The 20,066-nt window shown below is 35.6% G+C and overlaps 1 pseudogene; it reads right to left on the bottom strand.

The window, feature by feature from the left end:
• Positions 1-7,913: 7,913 nt before the first annotated feature.
• On the bottom strand, positions 7,914-9,157 carry LOC128560380 (lactosylceramide 1,3-N-acetyl-beta-D-glucosaminyltransferase-like; annotated as a pseudogene).
• Positions 9,158-20,066: the final 10,909 nt, after the last annotated feature.

Genomic DNA, 20,066 nt, shown 5'->3' with positions numbered 1-20,066 from the left:
TAACCGAGCTTCTCCAAGACACATTGTGATGAACCTGTCCAAAGTCAAGACAAAAGAAAAGATTCTGCAAGCTGCCAGGAGCAAGCGCCAGTTGACCTACAGAGTCAAATCCATCAGAGTGACCGCAGACTGCTCTAATGAAACTTTCCAAGCAAGAAGACAATGGTCATCTACCTTTAATCTACTTAAACAGAACAACTTTCAGCCCAGAATTCTGTACCCTGCTAAGCTAAGCTTCAAAATTGATGGAGAAATCAAATCATTTACGGATATACAAACATTGAGGAAATTCGCCACAACAAGACCAGCTCTACAGGAAATATTTCAACCTGTTCTGCACACTGACCACCACAATGGATCAGCAGCAAAGTAAGAACTCAGAAATCAAAGGACAGAACCTAACCTCCACACTGATGCAACAGATGAAACTAAGCAATGGGCTCTCACCAAATAAGATGAATAGAATACTACCACACTTATCAATTATCTCAATAAATGTTAATGGCTTGAATTCCCCACTGAAGAGACATAGATTGGCTGACTGGACTAAAAAACACAAGCCATCCATTTGCTGTCTGCAAGAAACACACCTGGCTTCAAAAGACAAATTAAAGCTCCAAGTCAAGGGTTGGAAGATAATTCTTCAGGCAAATGGAATTCAGAAGAAAACAGGAGTTGCAATCTTATTTTCAGATACATGTGGATTTAAAGCAACTGAAGTCAAAAAAGACAAAGATGGTCACTTTATATTGGTCAAGGGAAAACTACAAGAAGACATTTCAATTCTAAATATTTATGCACCCAATTTAAATGCTCCCAGATTCTTGAAGCAGACCTTACTCAGTCTGAGCAATATGATATCTGATAATACCATCATAACAGGGGACTTTAACACTCCTCTTACAGAGCTGGACAGATCCTCTAAACAGAAATTAAACAAAGATATAAGAGATTTAAATGAGACCCTAGAACAACTATGCTTGATAGACGCATATAGAACACTCCACCCCAAAGATAAAGAATATACATTCTTCTCATCACCCCATGGAACATTCTCCAAAATTGATCATATCCTGGGACACAAAACAAATATCAACAGAATCAAAAGAATTGAAATTTTACCTTGTATCTTTTCAGACCATAAGGCACTAAAGGTGGAACTCAACTCTAACAAAAATGCTCAACCCCACCCAAAGACATGGAAATTATACAATCTTCTGTTGAATAACAGATGGGTGAAGGAAGAAATAAAACAGGAAATCATTAACTTCCTTGAGCATAACAACAATGAAGACACAAGCTACCAAAACCTGTGGGATACTGCAAAAGCAGTTTTGAGAGGAAAATTCATCGCTTTAGATGCCTACATTCAAAAAACAGAAAGAGAGCACATCAACAATCTCACAAGAGATCTTATGGAATTGGAAAAAGAAGAACAATCTAAGCCTAAACTCAGTAGAAGAAAAGAAATATCCAAAATCAAATCAGAGATCAATGAAATTGAAAACAAAAGAATCATTCAGAAAATTAATGAAACAAGGAGCTGGTTTTTTGAAAAAATAAATAAAATAGATAAACCATTGCCCAGACTAACGAGGAATAGAAAAGTAAAATCTCTAGTAACCTCAATCAGAAACGGTAAAGGGAAAAGAACAACTGATCCCACAGAGATACAAGAGATCATCTCTGAATACTACCAGAAACTCTATACCCAGAAATTTGACAATGTGTAGGAAATGGATCAATATTTGGAATCACACCCTCTCCCTAGACTTAGCCAGGAAGAAATAGAGCTCCTGAACAGACCAATTTCAAGCACTGAGATCAAAGAAACAATAAAAAACTTCCAACCTAAAAATGCCCTGGTCCAGATGGCTTCACTCCAGAATTCTATCAAACCTTCAAGGAAGAGCTTATTCCTGTACTGCAGAAATTATTCCAAAAAATTGAGGAAGAAGGAATCTTCCCCAACACATTCTATGAAGCAAACATCACCCTGATACCAAAACCAGGAAAAGACCGAAACAAAAAGGAGAATTTCAGACCAATCTCACTCATGAATATAGATGCAAAAATTCTCAACAAAATCCTAGCCAATAGATTACAGCTTATCATCAAAAAAGTCACTCATCATGATCAAGTAGGCTTCATCCCAGGGATGCAAGGCTGGTTTAACATAGGCAAGTCCATAAACGTTATCCACCATATTAACAGAGGCAAAAATAAAGATCACATGATCCTCTCAATAGATGCAGAAAAAGCATTTGATAAAATCCAGCATCCTTTTCTAATTAGAACACTGAAGAGTATAGGCATAGGTGGCACATTTCTAAAACTGATTGAAGCTATCTATGACAAACCCACAGCCAATATTTTACTGAATGGAGTAAAACTGAAAGCTTTTCCTCTTAGAACTGGAACCAGACAAGGTTGTCCTCTGTCACCTTTACTATTCAACATAGTGCTGGAAGTTCTAGCCAATACAATCAGGCAAGACAAGGAAATAAAGGGAATCCAAACGAGAGCAGAGGAGGTCAAACTCTCCCTCTTTGCTGATGACATGATCTTATACTTAGAGAACCCCAAAGACTCAACCACAAGACTCCTAGAAGTCATCAAACAATACGGTAATGTTTCAGGATATAAAATCAATGTCCACAAGTCAGTAGCCTTTGTATACACCAATAACAGTCAAGCTGAGAAGCTAATTAAGGACACAACTCCCTTCACCATAGTTTCAAAGAAAATGAAATACCTAGGAGTATACTTCACGAAGGAGGTGAAGGACCTCTATAAAGAAAACTATGAAATCCTCAGAAAGGAAATAGCAGAGGATATTAACAAATGGAAGAACATACCATGCTCATGGATGGGAAGAATTAACATTGTTAAAATGTCTATACTTCCCAAAGCAATCTACCTATTCAATGCCATTCCTATCAAAGTACCTACATCGTACTTTCAAGATTTGGAAAAAATGATTCTGCGTTTTGTATGGAACCAGAAAAAACCCCGTATAGCTAAGGCAGTTCTTAGTAATAAAAATAAAGCTGGGGGTATCAGCATACCAGATTTTAGTCTGTACAACAAAGCCATAGTGGTCAAGACAGCATGGTACTGGCACAAAAACAGAGACATAGACACTTGGAATCGAATTGAAAACCAAGAAATGAAACTAACATCTTACAACCACCTAATCTTCGATAAACCAAACAAGAACTTACCTTGGGGAAAAGACTCCCTATTCAATAAATGGTGTTGGGAGAACTGGATGTCTACATATAAAAGACTGAAACTCGACCCACACCTTTCCCGACTCACAAAAATTGATTCAAGATGGATAAAGGACTTAAATTTAAGGCATGAAACAATAAAAATCCTCAAAGAAAGCATAGGAAAAACACTGGAAGATATTGGCCTGGGGGAAGACTTCATGAAGAAGACTGCCATGGCAATTGCAACAACAACAAAAATAAACAAATGGGACTTCATTAAACTGAAAAGCTTCTGTACAGCTAAGGAGACAATAACCGAAGCAAAGAGACAAGCTACACAATGGGAAAGGATATTTGCATATTTTCAATCAGACAAAAGCTTGATAACTAGGATCTATAGAGAACTCAAATTAATCCACATGAAAAAGGCCAACAATCCCATATATCAATGGGCAAGAGACAACATGAATAGAACTTTCTCTAAAGATGACAGACGAATGGCTAACAAACACATGAAAAAATGTTTATCATCTCTATATATTAGAGAAATGCAAATCAAAACAACTCTGAGATATCATCTAACCCCAGTGAGAATGGCCCACATCACAAAATCTCAAAACTGCAGATGCTGGCGTGGATGTGGAGAGAAGGGAACACTTTTACACTGCTGGTGGGACTGCAAACTAGTACAACCTTTCTGCAAGGAAGTATGGAGAAACCTCAAAGCACTCAAGCTAGACCTCCCATTTGATCCTGCAATCCCATTACTGGGCATCTACCCAGAAGGAAAGAAATCCTTTTATCATACGGACACTTGTACTAGACTGTTTATTGCAGCTCAATTTACAATCGCCAAAATGTGGAAACAGCCTGAATGCCCACCAACCCAGGAATGGATTAACAAGCTGTGGTATATGTATACCATGGAATACTATTCAGCCATTAAAAAAAATGGAGACTTTACATCCTTTGTATTAACCTGGATGGACGTGGAAGACATTATTCTTAGTAAAGCATCACAAGAATGGAGAAGCATGAATCCTATGTACTCAAGTTTGATATGAGGACAATTAATGATAATTAAGGTTATGGGGGGGAAGCAGAAAGAGGGATGAGGGAGGGGGGTGGGGCCTTAGTGTGTGTTACACTTCATGGGGGCAAGACATGATTGCAAGAGGGACTTTACCTAACAATTGCAATCAGTGTAACTGGCTTATTGTACCCTCAATGAATCCCCAACAATAAAAAAAAAAGAAATGAAAAAAAAATAAATAAAAAAGAAAAAAAAAAAAAGAATGCGGGGGAAGGGTGGAGAAGACCGCCTATAACTGCTTCGCAATTTTGGATCAGATACATCTTACAAACCCATTTATTTATCCTGGGCTTTTTATTTCTTAAGTTTTAGAAAGTTTTTAGGGATTTATCTAGGTTGAAATTACATTAAGAGAAGGGACTGTAATGGATTCCTTATAGCACATCACACAATAGCAGTGAAGAGTTATTTCCTTTTATTAGTATATTCCTGAGAATAATAATGGTCAGTGCCTCTGAGTAGCCTACTTAAGAGAAATTGTTATCAGTTCCTAATGCTCACAAAATAATTTTTTTAATGGATGAGGACTCTTAGATATCAAGAAGGCAATAACATTTACCAGGTTTTTGAAACTAATGCTTTTTCAAAATCAATTTATTTGACTGCATTTCCTCATTGAGTTGAGAAAAAGATTCTTTTAAAATAAATGCCAAAGGCATGAATAATGCTTTTGAAATGTTGGACAGTGGAAGAGAGGCACTTACTAAGTTTTGGGGGGAAATTTTCTTTTTTTTTTAAATAGAGTCTAGTCATGATGTTTTTGTAAGAGCCACAGAGATACTTATAAGTGGATATAGTCAATCTGTTTGGACCTTGGCTTTGAAATGTTGGTAAAGTGTTTGAAGAATTAAATGTACCTTTTGTTCAAGGGCAAATAGGCTCTGAAGTTGGCACTGCATGGGAGGGAGCATCACCACTGTTTCTATAGCATGTCAGTGAATCCCTATGGGCATTTGTCATTATTGTCAATTCTTTTAGTTTGCCAGAGATTGCTTAGCTTTTGTCTTGAGTTACCTTAACCAGGGTTAACTTTTAAGTATTAAGCTTTTCTTAAGTCTACACGAATATATATGTATAACTGCTTTGGGAGGAAAATAAATCTGAACATTTATATCTCAAAATCCAGATGAAGGCCTCTTATTGCATCTAGATTTCAAGCATTTCTTTAGTTGTGATCAGAGTATCCCAGACAGGGTTCTGCACAACGGAAAGGGACAGCATTGTTTGGCTCTGCTCCTGTCTGTCAGAGATCAGTAAACCGAGGTTGAAACTGCCAGGAAGAGAAAGGCCCCAAGGTGGGAAGATTAGAGGCAGTAGTGATAAGGCCATAGTGTGCCAGAAAACCAGCTCTCCAAAGGAAACAAAAGCCCTGACTTCATGGTGTTTGCCAATTTCCTTGACGTAAATACATTCATCACGGTGAATTTCAAACTAATAATGACTGGTCTCAAAAATCCCAAATATTTAAAAATCAGTGCCAATAGCTCTAATCAGCTCTTTCACACCACTATTCATTTCTTTCTCTAAATAATTCAAAAAACACTTCTTGAATACTTACTATGTGTTAGCCACCATACTGGATCTTAATCAGAATAAAGAAATTAATTAATATGACTGAGATCATCACAAATTTATTACCCATTCTCTCTCTGTCTTTTTTTTTTACTGACAATTTTTGTTTATTAGAAATCATAGTTTTTTTAAACCCACCAATTATTTTTCCATACAAGTTTTCCATTTTTCCATACAAATTTTGTCACAGTTTTTTTAAATTGGTTAGAAAATTTAAACAATAATGCTCTAAAATCGTGACTCCACTCTAAAAGTAAATATAATCCATAATATGAGATATTGTTAATGTCTCATTCTGACATTGAAGATACTAAATTATCTAAGCCATATAAACAAGCCTCGAATTTAGAAACAGAAAAAAATTACAAAAAATTTCTATAAACTTTTTCAAAAAGCTACCTGCCAAAAAAATTGTAAATACCATAATCCAGGTATGGATTCCTTAGTTTTGTTTTGCATGTTTCGCACATTATCTTAGTAAATGAGATATCTTGTTTTCCTTAACAGGTACCTGTGCAGTCAAGGTTTTACAATCAGTTCAGCTACTTTTGCTGAAGTTATTATTTTGACCTTCATATTATCTTCCTAGCAACAGATATCACCTAATTCTGTAGCCAGGGGAGGTAGTTTGCATCACAGCCACATTTTATCCTCCTTTGTAAAACAAACATCACTTACTTTATTAGATCTCAGCCACATCCCTGTGATTACAGGAAACAGTAGCTTTACGAATGTTTTTACCTCATTCTGGCAACTTTTCCACCACTGTTACTTTGCCTACAAGTCTGCAATATGTAAACTATAAAGATTACTTCTGATAGTTATTTGGTGAAAAAATAGTTTGTCTTAGATATTATAGCCTTGATGTTTAATACTCCCAATTTAAAACTCTGAACTTGAAACAAAGTACTATAGCATTTTAGAGACCTTGTTGGAGAGGGGTAAGCTAATTTTAGTAATCGGTACAATGATGTAGACACCAAAATTTTATTGTGGAGAAAAAAGACTTCTAATGTTCTACATTTCCTATTGAAGTTCCCATTGTTATATTTCTCCATGTAAACTACATTCAAATAACTGCCTTAAGTTCAAACCAATACTGAGATACCCAAAAACCAGTTGAAAATTTTATTAAATTAAAATCAGCTAATTTAAATTCACAACGATTTCCCCTTAAAGAAGGACCCTCCTAGCAACAAACTATCCATGTTTTGTGTCATTTTCTAAAACTAAAAAATGAAAATAACACATAAAGTACCAGTTAGGGCGGAGCTAATAAGTTTTCTCAAGGTTCACATTAAACTTTGAGAAAAAGATATAAATGTATTTTAAATGAGTCCAACACCATGAAGGTAAAAATAGATAACATGGATTTACAATTCGCGATTTGGCTGTTTATAATGAATGGTGTACATTTTCCTCTATCTCCTTTTAAGAGACTTTCTTTCACCAGATTCATGTACTCTCTCCTATGCTAACCTTTCCCTTCTCCTACCACCTCCACCAAATGCTCCTTAACAAAAATTAACTTGTATGCCTAGTCTAACAATATATTCATTTTTTGAAAACAGTACTTTCTGGGCAGCACCTGTGGTTGAAAGGATTAGGGAGCCAGTCCCATATACCGGAGGTGGTGGGTTCAAACCCAGTCCCGGCCAAAAAAAAAAAAAAGAAAAGAAAAGAAAAAGAAAATGGTACTTTCCAAAAGCAGTTATCTAATAGTGAGGCATCTTAACCGCTCATCACCTCAAATACATGAGCCATTAAATGATAACTTGAATTTCCCTTCAGTTTTGTTTTCATGAATAATGTACACTTTTCTAAATATGAATTCCTTGAAATGAACTTAGGCATTAAAGTAGATAAGTTATACTAGACAGCTTCTAGAATCAAAGAAACATTCCAATGGACTGGCCTTTCAAAGTATTTCTTTGGTCTCTCAAATTCATTTTACTTAAGGTAGACAAACATTTAAAAGTTTCCCATGCAGGTTTGGCTCAGTGACAATGAAAACATACAAAATTGAAGTGCTGTTAGACAAATGCAGCCCAATTAGAATATGTGTCCACAGAGGCAAATTTGCAAACTATAATTAACCTGCAGTATATCCGACCAAAAAAATCTTGTGAAATGTTTTTGACCTTCACATCTGTAGCATTCTTCCAAAGGTAGTGAAGATCTTGTACATGTCCACGAGATGTCATTGTTCTCATAGATTCAGAGATGATAAGGAGTTTTACCTTCCCGGGGGGGGGGGGGGGGAGGGGAACAAACAAACCATGGTATTGTGGTACTATCCCCATTTTATTGCCACAGAGGCCAATTGAACACATCGTCTATGTAAAGGTTGGAATTAAGTGTCCGTGATGCCACATACATTTTAGCGGCTACATCACCAGATATTACATAGGCAGCCCTAGCAGCAAAGTCAGGGTGAGCTGGCCACTGGTACATGTCATAGTAGTGTTTGCTGCTTGTATCTGTAATGGGAGGCACCATGATGAACACGACTAATCCAGAAGTCCTGAACAAAGATTTGGCATGTGAATAAATATGTCATCATCAGCAATTGTAAGGAATTTGGCATGTGGACAAAAGATATTTGCCCAACTGAACTGCATAAGTAATTTAAGAGTAAGATAGTAGAAAGAATCTACAAAGTCTTGCTATATTATATCATGGTAAATTTGTTCTTTCCAAACAAATTCTCTTAGCAGGGCTTTTCCCTTCTGTGGATTAGGAGTTCCTAAGGCAAACAGTGTTTTGATGTGGCATTGAGTTGAGACCGGGCATACTTCTCGTTGCCTCATGTTTCTCTAATTACAGAATGTCAAGCATGGTTCTCAGGAGTGGTCTTTACAAACAGTAAAAGAAGGATGTCTTGTGCTTGGCACTTCTCCTCATGGTTAATCAAGTATTGGTAGTGGGCCCCAGCTGAGCTGTTCTTAAGAGACAAAGTATCATTCACAAAGTCATAGCAATTTATGAGGTAGCTGTAAGGGTAGGACTTCATATGGCTAACAATGATCAATGATCAGTGATTATTAATCATTTCCCAAAAAAGCATGAGGCTTGGTATAAAACAAGTTGCTGTTTATGAGGCATCTGAAAGAGTAGGACTTTATGTGGCTAATCACTGATCCATGATCAAATCATGAACTGATCAGTGATTATTGATCAGTTCCCCAAAAAGCATGAGGCTTAGTATAAAACAAGTGACACATAGATGAATAAACTGCCATTTTTTGACTCTTCTGCCACTAGCAAATATTCTCATATCCACTCAGGTCTGTTTTTATTTAGGATTGGTTTTAAATAGGCATGTGCTTCTTCAAGACCATCGAACTTTGTATTTTGTAGAACAAGATGTCCATCTTACTACATGTTGGTTACTAAAAGTGCAAACGACCTTCTTATTTCACCATATATGTTCTCTTAATACATTTTTTCTAAGATTGCTAAATAATGGAACACAATGTGTGAGAAATATGTGATATTTCCTGTCACAAATGAATGATTGGGATAGATCAAAAGTCTTGTGTTAAAAAAGTCTGGCACATCAGAATTCTTCCACACTGGTACCCTTCATGACGTCTGGTGAGTGGCCTCCAGCAGCGGTCCCTGTCCTGCTTTCTGTGAACATTCAACACCACTAAGTCCAAGTTCAGCTCTTTAAATGTCCCTATCTGTGGGCATCTTTCCTTCCCATACCAAAGCGGAAGTCATTGGTTTCAGGATCAAAATTTGCCGGCTTTAAATCTTGTGTGAACTCAGGGTAGCCAGTACAGGACTCAGCCCATTGCTCTTAAAATGAGAAGTTGCTTAAAATTTGGGACACAACTTGGGAGCAAATACAGTACAGTATCTCATGATCTGGGATGTTTGTGCCAGCTTGTGAGGTGGAATGTGGAAAATTTCATTTGTAATATTCAAGAACAAATTGCAATGAACATCTAGTTACCACTCTTTTTTGTTCCATCATACCTAAATTTTCTTGAAACCCATGTCTACTGGCCTTGTTCTCACTTTAAAAATACTAGTACCCAATAATAATTGTATTTACTTAGCATTTAAAATGAGCCTAGGAATCAACATTCAATAGGTGCTCTTTTTAGACAAAGAGTTTCTATTGAAATCCTTGGGACGATTAGCTATTGTGGAAGAATGGAAGCATTTCCTTTTCTTATCTGTTCCTGCCTCTAATCTTAGGCATGACAATTGTGTGTCATGTTGTATTCTCACATCAGAGGAATATTAAAGTAAGGTCTATTGACCTCTTACTTTGTCATCCTCCACCTACTCAGTCCTTTCCATAAGAGGAAGAGTTGCAAACTTGATTCAATGGAGTATGAGTCACTGTGCTAAGATCAGTGCCCTGAGGTAGCTCCATCTTTTAACATTTTGTATGCTGTTGGATTTTAATGATAATCAGATATATTAAAAAGTGTCCTCACAACAAGCACAAAACTAGGTAGAAGTAGACCTTCATTTTCCAGTTGCTTGAGATGGCCCTTCAGGTTGTTGATTTGATCTCTTTCTGTTTCCTTGATGAAGGTGTCTAATGCTATAAATTTCTCTTTTAGGACTGCCTTTGTAATATCCCACAGGTTTTGGTAGCTTGTGGCTTTATGATCATTTTGTTCAAGAAATCTAATCATTTCCTTCTTAATTTCATCCTTAACCCAGTTGTCTGTCATTCAGCATAAGGTTATTTATGTTAGTTTCCATGACCTTATTTGGGTATGAAGATTTCTGTTGTTGTTGAGTTAAACTTTTATTCTGTGATGGTCCAAGAAATATTTCTATTCTTTTGTATATGCTGAGCTTAGATTTGTACCTTAAAATATGATCAATTTTGGAGAATGACCCATGGACTGATGAGAAGAATGTGTATTCAGTTTTGTTAGGATTCAATGTCCTGTATATGTTTGTTAAGTCTACTTTTTCTAGGGTCATGTTTAAGACATTGCTTCTTTGATTAGTTTCTGCTTGGAGGATCTGTCTAGTACTGTAAAACAGGTTTGAAAATCTCCAACTATTATAGTACAGTAAGATATCATATTGTAAAGATCATTTGGGTTTGTTTTATAAATCAAGGCACATTCAGATAGGTGGAAATGTTAATTATTGAAATCTCATATTGTGTGTTTCCCTTGACAAGTATGTAGTGTCCATGCTTATTTCTGTTGGTTTAAATCCAATTATATCTGCAAATATACCACTATGTGGAATGTGGAAAGTGTCCATCTTTGTCTTTCCTTATTTGTGTTGGTTTAAATACAATTGTATCTGCAGATAAAATTGCAACCTCTGCTTTTTTTTTTTTTTGTCTAATTTCCATTGTCTGGATTATTGTCTTCCATCCCTTTACCTTGAGTCTTGCTTCATCCTTTAAGATTAGGTGCATTTCTTGGAAACAACAGATATTGGGCTTGAGCTTTTGTATCTAGTCAGCTAGCCCATGCCTGTTTAGAGAGAAATTCAAGCCATTTACATTTATTGAGAGAATTGACAGGTGTGGTGGAGTTTTGATTATCTTGCTTTGCAGAGGTCCATAGTTTAGTTTTATCCCTTGCACCATTGTAGAAGCTAGGCATTGTGTTTAATTTCTGGTTGTGATTAGTTTGGTGATTGACCATCATTCTGATCAGTAGGAAGAATGGGTCTGAGTACTTCCTGTAGAGCTGGTATAGTTATGGCAAATTTCCTCAACAGTTGTATGTCAGTAAAATATTTCTGTATCACAAATGAAACTCATTTTAGCAGGATATAGGCTTGGGCTGAAAATTGTTTTGTTTAAAAAGGTTAAAGGCTGACGATCAACCTCTTCAGCTGAAAGATTTGTGGTCATTCTGGTATTTTTCCATTCTTATACCTGGCTGCTTACAGCATTTTCTCTTTTATAATGATTTTGACAATGTTAATTACAATGTGTCTAGGAGATACTTTGTTTGGATTGAGTTATGCTGGGATTTTGACACTATTTGTTAGGAAATGCTTTGTCTGGATTGAGTCATGCTGGAATTCTAAAACTATCTGCTATCTGAATTTCGGTGTCTATCAATACTTGGGAAATTCTCCACCATGACATTTTGAAGGAGAGCATCAGTACTTTTAGGACCCTCCGATTCTTCTTCAGGAATATTTATAATTTGGATGTTTGATCTTTTAAATAATCCCATAACTCTCTCAGATAATATTCTGTTTTTCTCCCTTTTTATGCTTCTTTGAATGATTGAGATCACTCAAAAATCTTGTGTTAAATTTCTGAAACTCTTTCTTCTCCATGTTCTACTCTATTACTGAGATTCTCTTCTGTGTTCTTGAATGCCCTTTTAATTCTTTAAGCTCTACTATATCTTTCATCATTATGTTCATTCCTTAGTGAATTTGTCTTTAAATTCATTAATGCCTTGAGACAACTTTGGGACTATTTTTAAAATTTTTATTCACATGTTTTCCTCAATTCCATTCATCTTATTTGCCATCCTTATTCTGAATTCTATTTCTGTCATTTCAACATTTTCTCTGGATAGTATTTTCTGCTGTATCTCCCTTATAATGTCTTGTGGGAGTGGATCTTCTCTGATTATTCATGTTGCCAGAATTTTTCCACTGTCTCCTCCTCATGAATATTTTCAGCTTCCCCACAATCCCATTACTGGGTATCTACCCAGAAGAAGAAGAATAATTTTAACACAAGAACATTTCATCTAGAATGTTTATTGCAGCTTAATTCACAATTGTGAAGATACGGAAGCAACTGAGTACCCATCAACCTATGAATGGATTAACAAACTATGGTGTGTGTGTGGGTACTATTCAGCCATAAGAAAAGGTGGAGACCACATATCTTGTTTTTATGGATGGAGTCAAAACACATTCTTTTTGGTGAAGTATCTCAAGAATGGGGAAAAAGTATCCCATATACTCAATACTAATATGAAACCTATATATAAATAACTACATGCCAATTTGAAATAAAAAATACTATATCAAGGAGGAGGGGACAGGAGGGAGGAAGGAGAGTGGAAGAGATAAGGGAACTAGTGGTAGGAGAGAGAGCAATTGGTAGGATCTCACCTATGTGCACGATGTGAGGGTATTCAGCATGCCCCTGGGTAAAGGGCTCAATTACAACTTGAACTTTACCTTAAAATTGAAAACAATTAACCTAACCATTTGTACCCTCCTGGAAAAAAAAAAAGATTTAAAAAAGTAGTCCTAACCTTTTAATTCATGTTGCTAACTGGGTTATTAAATCAGTTATTTGCTTTGCATGCCCTCCCTTTTTACAAATAGTCTCTCTTCCAGTACTCCTAAGAATAAATCTCACTTAAACTTTGAATTTAACCTGTGCTTTCTAATCCATCATTTGCCCTTGCAACATAGTGCATATGCTCTGATGTTAATAAACTACATGCTACCAATAAGAAACTTACTTCCCCTGTAAGGACATATGAAAGTAAAAATATGGGGAAAAATCCCAAGCAAATGGAAACCAAAATTGTGCACAAGTAGCTAAACATATATCAGAGAAAATGGACTTTAAATAAAACAATATAAAAAGAGACAAAGAAGATTGTTATCAACGAAAGGGATAAATTCAACAAGAGAATCTAGCAATTACAAATATATATGCACCCAACACAGAAGCATCCAGATGTATAAAGCAAATATTATTAGAGCTAAAGAGAGAGAAAGATCCCAGTACAAGTATAGTTGGGAACTTCAACTCCTCACTTTTAACATTAGGTAGATCATAAAGACAGAAAATAAACTCAGAAGCATCACATTTACTCTGCACTATAGACCAAATGGACCTAACAGGTATTTACAGACCATTCATCCAACAGCTTCAGAATACATATATTTCTCAGCAACATATGAAATATTCTCCAGAATAGATTGTATATTAGGCTTTAAACCAATTCTTAGTAATTTTTTAAAAATGAAAGTTATATCAAATATTTTCTTAGACCACAACAGAATAAAACTAGAAAGATACATAAGAATAACAGCTATAATGGAAAACAGTGTGGAGATGTCTTAAGAAATTATAAATAAAACTACCATGTGATTCAGCCATGTCACTACTGGGTATTTATTCAAAGAAAAGGACATCAGTGTATCAAAGAACACCTGCACTTGCATATTTATGACAGCACCTTTCATAATAGCCAAGATATAGAATCAACCTAGCACATAAAGAGAATGTGGTATATAGACACAATGGAATACACTTATTCATCTGTAAAAAGAATAAAATTTTGTCACGGTAGGTCATCATATTAAGTGAAATAAGCCAGGCTCAGAAAGACAAATGTCACATGTTCTCATTCATATGTGGGAAATAAAACAGTTGATCTTATTTAAATAGAGTGGAATAGTGTTTAATTGAGGGTGTAAGGCACAAGGAATAGGAAGATGAGGAAGATTGTTCAATGGGAACAAACATACAGTAAAAGAAGAGGAATAAGTTTTATTGTTTGGTAGCATAGGAGGATGACTATATTTAACAAGAATTTATTGGGTATTTAAAAATAGTTAGAAGATTTAAAATGTTCCCAATACAAAAAATGAGAAATATTTGAGGTAATGAGTATTCTAAACACTCTGATTTGATCATTATACAGTGTGTGTATCAAAATACCATAGACATCCCAAAATATGTATGCAATTATTATGTATGAATATTAAATAAGGAAAAATTCTTCAAAGGATTTTAACAAGACCCAGAATTTTCATAGCATAGTATTCAAGCATATAGGATAAATCCAGAAGTGCTTCTAATGTAATCTCAAATTGCATGGTAAATTGAAAACACTCGAGGTCAAACTTGAGATGACATAGATGCTAGAATTATCTGGCAAAAACTTCAAAGTAGCTTTTATAAAAGAGCATTTTATAAAATGCTCTATGAAGCAACATAGAAACTCTCTTAAAAAGAATTAGAATATAGAAAAATCTCAGCAAAGAACAGAAGATACAAAGAAGAACTAAATAGAAATTCTAACATGAAACAATATAATAAACTAAAAAAAAAAAAAAAAACTCACCAGATGTCAGTTACAATATGAAGATCATCACAGTGGAAAGAGTCTGTAAACTTGAAGCAAGATTAATACAATAATCCTATTTGAACATAGACAAACAAAATTGAAAATAAAAAGAACAAAGCTAGTGTAGGACAATTCAAATTTTCTAACTTTATGTCGTCAGAATCATAGAAGAACAGGAAAAAAGAAAGCATAAGATTTTCCAGCACTCTGGGAGGCTGAGGGAGGTGCATTCCTTGAGTTCAGGAGATTGAGACCAGCCTGAGCAAGAGTGAGACCTCATCTTTAAAGATGGGTGGTTCGGTTCGGTGCCCGTAGCTCAGTGGTTAGGGCGCTGGCCGCATGCACCAGGGATGGTGGGTTCGAACCCAGCCTGGGCATGCTAAACAAAAAGAAAATAGCTAAACAACAAAAATATGGCAGGGCGTTGTGGCAGGCACTTGTAGTCCCAGCTTCTAGGAGGCTGAGGCAAGAATCGCTTGAGCCCAAGAGCTTGAGGTTGCGGTGAGATGTGACACCACAGCACTCTACTGAGGGTGACATAGTAAGACTCTGTCTCAAAAAGAAAAAAAAATAAAAATAAAAAATAAATATGGGTGGGCATTGTGGAAGGTACCTGTAGTCCCAGCTGCTCAGGAGGCTGAGGCAGGAGGATTGCTTGAGCCTGGGAGTTTGAGGTTGCTGTGAGCTATGACACCAAGGTACTATACCAAGGATGACAGTGGGATTCTGTCTCAAAAAAAAAAAAAAATATATATATATATTTTTATATATAATAGAAAAATCTCAGCAAAAAACAGAAGATACAAAGAACTAAATAGAAATTCAATTCTCTTCTACCTGTATGTATGTATGTATGTATATATATGTGTGTGTATATATATATATATATATATATATAGAGAGAGAGAGAGAGAGAGAGCATGCACATAAGATACAGAAAAAAATTTTTGAGGCAATAATGACTAAAAAATTTCTAAACTTTGCAAAAGACATAAATCCATAGATTCAAGGCAGTTACTTAGTGAACACAAACAAGATGAACTTGAAGAAATTGATACCCCAATATATACTTAAGTTGCTTAAAACTAAGTAAAAAGTAAACATATCTAAAGCCCATAGAGAAAAATAATATATTACTTTAGAGGAACAAGAACCTCAATGACTAAATCAAAAATTACGGAAGAGGGAGAATGAAGTAGCATGGTATTCTTCAAGTACTGAAAGAAAAAGAGTTGTCAACACAGATTTCTGCATCTAGTAAAAATATCCCCCAGGAATGAAGTATAGGCATTTTCAGATAAAGAAACACTAAGAGACTTTGTTACTATGAGACAAACTCTAAAATAATTGGGAAAGTAAGTTTTTTTTTTTAATTGTTACAGAATCATTGAACATACAAAGAACCAGGTTATACTGCTCACATTTGGGAAAGTAAGTTTTTGAGACAGAAGAAAAATGATAGCAGAATAAAACATGTAATATCAGGAATAAAGGAAAAGGAAAATAAATGGTAAATATTATGTATAAACATAATAGAACCTTCACCTTTTGTTGAGTTCTATAAAATATGCTTGATAATTGAATTCAGGATATAATATCAATCCACAAAAATAAAACATTTTCTGATTCCATATAAAACAAGGTATTATTTTTTCAAGATCTTTAAAGTATGACAGTGGAGTTTAAATAGGGATTGCATTAAAATTGTATATTGCTTTGGGTAGTATGGACACTTTAAAAATGTTGATTTTTCTCAGCCATGAGCCTAGTATGTTTTTCCATTTGTTAACATCTTCAGCTATTTCTTTTCTTAGAGTTTCATAGTTCTCTTTTATAATAGAGATCTTTCACATCCTTCCTTAGGTAAACTCCCAAATATTTCATCTTCTTTGACACTACTGTGAATGGAATAGAGTCCTTGACTATTTTTTTCAGCATGACTATTGTTGGTATATATAAAGGCTACAGATTTATGAGTGTTGATTTTGTAACCTGAGATGCTGCTGTATTCCTTGATCACTTCTAAGTAGAATGTAAGTGATTCCTTGATCACTTCTAAGTAGAATCCTTGGTGTTTTCCAGATACACAATCCTATCATCTGCAAAGAGCGAAAGTTTGATCTCTTCCGACCTTATATGGATACCCTTGATTGCCTTTCCTTGCCTAATTGCAATGTCTAAAACTTCCATTACAATGTTAAAAAGCAGTGGAGACAATAGGCAACCTTGCCTGGTTCCTGATCTGAGTGGAAATTATTTCAATTTCACTCCATTCAATATGATATTGGCTGTGGGTTTGTTGTAGATGGCCTCGATCAGTTTAAGAAATGTCCCTTCTATACGAATTTTCTTAAGTGTTCTGATCATGAAGGGATGCTGGATTTTATCAAAAGCTTTTTCTGCATCAATTGAGAGAATCATATGGTCTTTGTTTTTTAATTTGTTTACGTGATGAATTATACTTATAGATTTACATATATTGAACCAGACTTGAGACCCTGGGATAAAACCCACTTGGTCATGGTATATAATTTGTTTGATGTGTTGCTGGATTCTGTTTGCTAGGATCTTCGTTTTATATGGAATGAGAAAAAAACTCAAATATCCAAGACATTCCTCAGAAATAAAAACAAAGCAGGAGGAGTCACACTACCAGACCTCAGACTATACTGTAAATTGATAGTGATCAAAACAGCATGGTACTGGCACAAAAACAGAGAGGTAGATGTATGGAACAGAATAGAGAACCAAGAGATGAACCCAGATACTTACTGTTATTTGATCTTTGACAAACCAATTAAAAACATTCAGTGGGGAAAAGATTCCCTATTTAACAAATGGTGCTGGGTGAACTGGCTGGTGACCTGCAGAAGACTGAAACTGGACCCACACCTTTCACCATTAACTAAGATAGACTCTCACTGGATAAAAGATTTCAACTTAAGACATGAAACTAAGAAACTACTCGAAGAAATTGCAGGGGAAACACTTGAAGAAATTGGCCTGGGAGAGTATTTTATAAGGAGGACCCCTCAGGCAATTGAAGCAACACCAAAAATACACTACTAGGACCTGATCAAACTAAAAATCTTCTGTACAGCCAAGAATACAATAAGTAAAGCAAGCAGACAGCCCTCGGAATGGGAGAAGATATTTACAGGTTATGTCTCCAACAAAGGTTTAATAATCAGAATCCAGAGAAAACTCAAATGTATTAGCAAGAAAAGAACAATTGATCCCATCTCAGGGTAGGCAAGGGACTTGAAGAGAAACTTCTCTGAAGAAAACAGGCGCATGGCCTACAGACATACGAAAAAATTCTCATCATCCTTAATCATCAGAGAAATGCAGATCAAAACTACTTTGAGATAACATCTAACTCCAGTAAGATTAGCCCACATCACAAAAATCCCGAAACCAGAGATGTTGGTGTGGAGGTGGAGAAAAGGGAACACTTCTACACTGCTGGTGGGAATGCAAACTAATGCGTTCCTTTTGGAAAGATGTTTGGAGAGCACTTAGGTATCTAAAAATAGACCTGCCATTTGATCCTATAATTCCTCTACTAGGAATATATCCAGAAGACCACAAATCACATTATAACAAACGTATTTGTACCAGAATGTTTATTACAGCCCAATTCATAATTGCAAAGTCATGGAAGAAGCTCAAGTGCCCATCAACCCATGAATGGATTAATAAATTGTGGTATATGTACACTATGGAATACTAAGCAGCTTTAAAGAAAGGTGGAGACTTTACCTCTTTCATGTTTACATGGATGGAGCTGGATCATATTCTTCTTAGCAAAGTATCTCAGGAATGGAAGAAAAAGTATCCAATGTACTCAGCCCTACTATGAAACCAATTTCATATGAAAGCTATAAACCAATTATAGCCCAAGAATATGGGGAAAGGGGATAAGGAGGGGATGGGGGAGGGTGGGTGGAGGGAGGGTATTCATTGGGACCACACTTATAGTGCATCTTACAAGGGTACATGTGAAATTTACTAAATGTAGAATATAAATGTCTTAACACAATAACTAAGAAAATGCCGTGAAGGCTATGTTAACCAGTTTGATGAAAATATTTCAAATTGTATATAAAACCAGCACATTGAACCCCATGACTGCATTAATGTATGTAGCTATGATTTAATAAAAAAATCAAAATATAAAAAAAGAAAAAATCAAACTTTTTCTGTATATTAATAATAAACACTTCTAAACTGACATTAAAAATCTCTTTTAATAACTTCAAAATTTTCAATATTTGAAAATGAAGGTAACAAAAAGAGGTACAGGATCTGCATTCAAAAACTGCACATGGTAATAAAGAAAATCAAAGAGGACCTAACTAAATGGGGATGCCATGTTCATGAATTAAAGCATTTAATAGTAAAGATGTCCATTCCCCCCAAACTGATCTACAGAGTTAATGAAATTCCAATAAAAATCAGAATTTTTGAGATAGAAACATTCATATGCAAAGGCCAAAGAAGTAGAATAGCCAAAACAATTTTGAAAAGGCAGAATATAGTTATGAGGAATTCCAATACTTGATTTTACGACTTTGAGACCAGGCACCATGCCTTATGCCTATAATCCTAGCACGCTGGGAGGCCGAGGCAAGGGTAGTACTTGAGCTAAGGAGTTTGAGACCAGCCTGAGTAAGAGCAAGACCCCCTATCTCTACTAAGAACAGAAAAATCAGCTGAGCATGGTAGTGCACCACATAGTCCCACCTCCATGTGAAGCAGAGGTGGGAGGATCACTGGAGCCCAGGAGTTTGAGGTTGCAGTGAGCTATGATGACACCACTGCACTCTAGTCTGGGGAACAGAAGGAGACTGTCTTAAAAAAGACACACACACACAGAGAGACTTTAAAACTACAGCAATAAAGGCCACATGGTATTGCCAAAGAGACCCATAAATCTAGGGTATAAATAGACAGTCCAGAAATACATTGACACAAATGGAATTTATTTATTTTTCACAAAGATAAAAGGACAACTCAATGGAGAAAGTGTAGTCTTTTCAATTAGACCTGCATAAAAAACCTTGACGAAGACCTCACAAACTATGCAATAATTAATTTAAAATGGATCATAAGGGCATGGTG

This window comes from Nycticebus coucang, chromosome 11 (genome assembly GCF_027406575.1).
Source record: "Nycticebus coucang isolate mNycCou1 chromosome 11, mNycCou1.pri, whole genome shotgun sequence".
Lineage (NCBI taxonomy): Eukaryota > Metazoa > Chordata > Mammalia > Primates > Lorisidae > Nycticebus > Nycticebus coucang.
The sequence above is the reverse complement of the archived record's forward strand: the minus strand, read 5'-3'. Positions and strand labels throughout refer to the sequence as shown.